Source organism: Neomonachus schauinslandi, chromosome 5 (assembly GCF_002201575.2).
Source record: "Neomonachus schauinslandi chromosome 5, ASM220157v2, whole genome shotgun sequence".
Lineage (NCBI taxonomy): Eukaryota > Metazoa > Chordata > Mammalia > Carnivora > Phocidae > Neomonachus > Neomonachus schauinslandi.
This window is the reverse complement of record NC_058407.1, coordinates 47,779,903-47,783,961: the sequence shown is the minus strand read 5'-3', so window position 1 is coordinate 47,783,961 and position 4,059 is coordinate 47,779,903. Positions and strand designations below refer to the sequence as shown.

At 46.5% G+C, this 4,059-nt stretch overlaps 1 protein-coding gene across 1 annotated transcript in view; it reads left to right on the top strand.

The window, feature by feature from the left end:
* The first annotated feature begins 3,711 nt into the window (after positions 1-3,711).
* RAP1B (RAP1B, member of RAS oncogene family) overlaps positions 3,712-4,059 on the top strand; it is a 47,387-nt gene continuing 47,039 nt past the window's right edge. Inside the window, exon 1 of the mRNA XM_021678676.1 lies at positions 3,712-3,880. The gene's annotated coding sequence lies outside the window, so the exon portion shown is untranslated. The remainder of the gene's footprint in view (positions 3,881-4,059) is intronic.

Here is a 4,059-nt window from a genome sequence, read left to right as displayed (position 1 = left end):
TTTACTTCCCCTAAAAGGGAAAAAATTAATTTTGAGCTTCATCCACTCCCAGGGTCTAAGACATGGCTATTTTCTATATTCAATCTAAACAGTTCCATAAGGCAGAGATTATTATCCCCATGTTATAGATGAGAAAATCAAGGCTCAATATGATTAAGGAATTTGCCCAAGACCATGCAGCTAATAAGTGGTGAAGCTAAACTCTCTCATGTTCTCCACTATTCCACAGTGCCTTAGGAATAGAAAATTCAACAAATACATTTTTTTTGAGAGAGATAAAGGACTTTATTACTCACAGCAAAAGCAGTAGCCAGAGCATCATGCTTGCACCAGTTCTATATATCCCCTAAGTTCCCTGGGGGCAATGAAAGTAGACTTACATGGATGCACACTTGCAGGGGGTTGTGATACAGGAGGGGAACCCTGAGTTTAGGAGATGTACTGCTTTTATAGTGAGCAGAAACAATTCTGCTCTTTGGGGAGGTGTTACCTCATTCTTCAATACTGCTCAATACAAATACAACCCTGAGAAATCTCTCAACAAATACATTTTGAATGCCTATTATGTGAAAAGCACTATACCAAACATGAGAAATACACATCTTATGGATTTTTCCCTTCTAGTATATGCAGGACCAGCTACAGAATTTGAGGAACCCAATGCCAAGTGAAAATGCAGTCCCTTTGTTCAAAATTATTAAAAATTTCAAGATGATGACATCAGAGCATTAAACTGATCATTGAGCCTTTCTAAGCACAGGGCCCTGTCACAGGCCCATGAAGCTGGTCCTGAGCACAGCAGGGCAAACATGGACAAATCCAGCCCACTGCCTGTTTTTGTACAGCTATGAGCTAAGAATGGTTTTCACATTTTTAAATGGAAGAAGAAGAGGAAGAGGAAGAAGAAGAAGAAGGGGAGAAAGAAGAAGAAGGGGCGGAAGAAGGGGAGGAAGAGATTTGTGACATGTGAAAATTATACGAAATTAAAATTTTAGTGTCCATAAATAAAGTTTTATTAGAATATGGTCACACTCATTTGTTATGTATCCTATGGCTGGTTTTGCACAACAAAGGCAGAGTTGGGTAGCTGCAACAAAGACCATCTGGCCCCCAAAGCCTTAAATATTTACCATCTGGCTCTTTACAGGAAAAGTTTGCAAACCCCTATTCTAGTAGGAAGGTAGAATATAAGTGACAAAAGAAAGGAGCAATAGAGTGTTATGGGGATTCCAAAGAGAAGAGACCACATTAAATTGAAAATATCAGACCACATTTGATTGGAAAGATGGTCTTTCTTGGAGAAAGTAAATGGACCTTGATTAGCAGGCAAGAGTGGGAAGGAACACTTCAGGCAGAGGAAATCACCTATACACACCAGAGCAGTGGGAAAGCACTATATTTGGGCAAGATGAAAAGTCCACTCTGACTGTAAGACAGTTTTAAGTGAGAAGGAAGAGTAAGATACTCTACAAGGATTTTAACTTTATTTTGGTAGGGCAACCAAGTAACTGGAGGCTCTTTGAGGAAAAGAGTGACTTGCTCAGGATGCTTTAAGATAATTCATCTGGCAACAATGTGTAGAATAGATCACAGCAGGACCAGACAAGAGGCCACAAGACAAGGTAGGAAGGTGTGGCTAAAGTCCAGGAGTTGAGAGGTAGTGCCAACCTAAACAACTGTGGTCTTATTAGAAATGAATTACTACCTAATAGATGTGCCAATCGACTGATGGGTTTGAGAAAAGGCAGCAAAAGGAGTATCAGGCTTGGAGAATGGCTAATTTAAAAGATGGTGATACAATTAACAAATGAAAACTAGTCTGGTGACAGATGACCAGTTCAGTCGGCAAACATGACCAGTTGAAGTTGCCAGTGGGATATCCTGGTGAATATTTCAAGAAGACAGGAACCCGGGTTCCAAACCCAAAAGTGAGTTTGGTGCTAAGACATGCAGATTCTGGCATTCTCTGTATAAAGATAATAGTTTAATACTAGTGTAATGATTTCGAGGCGCCTGGGTGGCTCAGTTGGCTAAGCGTCTGCCTTCAACTCAGGTCATGATCCCAGGGTCCTGGGATCAAGCCCTGCATCAGGTTCCCTGGTCCGCGGGAGGCCTGCTTCTCCCTTTCTGTCTCCCTCTGCCTCTCCCTCTGCTTATGCTCACTCTCTCTCTTTCAAATAAATAAATAGAAGCGTAAAAAAAATTGTGATGATTTCTAGTCTTTTAGAAGAAAAAGTATTCTTAATTAAAGTATTCCCTCAAACTCTAAATAATCCTAGCTCCAATCTTCTAAAACTGACTTTGAAAAAAATAAATAAAAAATCAGGGCGCCTGGGTGGCTCAGATGGTTAAGCGTCTGCCTTCAGCTCAGGTCATGATCTCAGGGTCCTGGGATCGAGTCCCGCATCAGGCTCCCTGCTCCTTGGGAGCCTGCTTCTCCCTCTGCCTTTCGCTCTCACTCTGTCTCTCAAGAATAAAAAAAAATCTTTCAAAAAAAAAAAAAAAAAAAAAATCAACTGCCCAAAGTCAAAGAGAGATGAAAGAAAGAAAGAAGAAAAAACACAGGTATACCCAAGTAACACCTGCTTCCACGAACTTAAGAGTTTCAGGCTTTCAGACTTGATCAAAGTTCCATGCAATAACTGAAGTCAGTAAAGTCTAATTTATTTAAAATTCATTCATTTAGAATTTACAATAATTCCTACAGACTGGGGTGCCTGGGTGGCTCAGTTGGTTAAGCATCTGCCTTCAGCTAGGTCATGCTCCCAGGGTCCTGGGATCAAGCCCCATGTGGGGCTTCCCTGCTCAGTGGGGAGTCTGCTTCTCCCTCTCCCTCTGCCCCTCTCCTGGCTCACACGCTCTCTCTCTCAAATAAATAAAATCTTTAAAAAAAAAAAAAATTCCTACAGACTGCTCTGAAATTTGCCTTTGAAATTTCCATTAAAAAAGGGTTTTCTAAGGAAACAGAAATTGCAGAAATATGTAACATTCAATCAACCTAAATTGTGAGATACCTAGAAAGCACTTACATACAGAAAACTTATTTTATCCATACAAATAGTTGATTTAGGTACAGAGTACCAAGTTGTTTGTGATCATGGATTTGTTAACTGAGTTTGGAAGGGTAATTTGGAAAGATTTCACCGAGGTTAAGATACCAGTGTATGAATACTTGTCAAGAGAAAAACCCACTCAAGAATGAAAAGGACCGTGCCCAATTTGGCCCCCACCCATGATTACCCTTAGCTATAGAAGGTCCCTGGCCTGGTTTCCTTCGTGCGAGATCTAGGTGTGTGGAAACTGCACGCTCTGTTACTTCCCCAGCCACTTTCCCCAGCACAAAGGAATACGCGAGCACCAACTGTTGGGTGGCGTTGGTGACTGAATTAGTTTGCATTAAAGGCACCTTTTAAGTTTGGGAGGGTTTCTAAACCCTTCGCCTCACTGTAACCCGCTGAGGTCAGGGAAGTCGACACGCGCATCTGCCCTGAGCCAGGTGGCCCAGGCGAAGCTAAAGGGGCTCTAGAGGTGAGAGAGAAACACCGCCCAGAACTCGCAGCGAAGGGGGCCGCGTGTGTCCGGCCTGCGCTGCGGCGGCGCGGAAGGCCCCGCCCCTCGACTCCCCTCGCTCCGCCCCGCGGCCCAGCCCCTTCCCCGGCCGCGCACTCGCGCGCCCCGCCCGCGGACGGAAGCGAGAGCGAGGCTGAACGCCTGACGTCAAGGCGACACCGCCAAACCTCGCCCAGAGTCAGGCGTGTAAACCAGCCGGAGCGGCGGCGGTGGCAGCGGCAGGACCGCCGTGGCGCTGGGAGCAGCGACCCGGAGGGAGCGCGAGGCGCGGGGCGACGCGGGCTGCGGGGACCCGGTGACAGCGTGAGAGGTTCGCAGAGTGCGTGCGTGGCCGCTGAGGGGAGCGGCGGCGGCGGCCGCGCGGGGCGGGGACCGGGCGCCGGCTGAGGGGAGCGGGTGGGGTGCGGCGCGGGCCGGGCGGGGCGCGCGCGGCGGTCAGGGACCCTGGCGGCGGCGACGGCGGCTTCACGGCGCGCTGCAGGTGGTGCG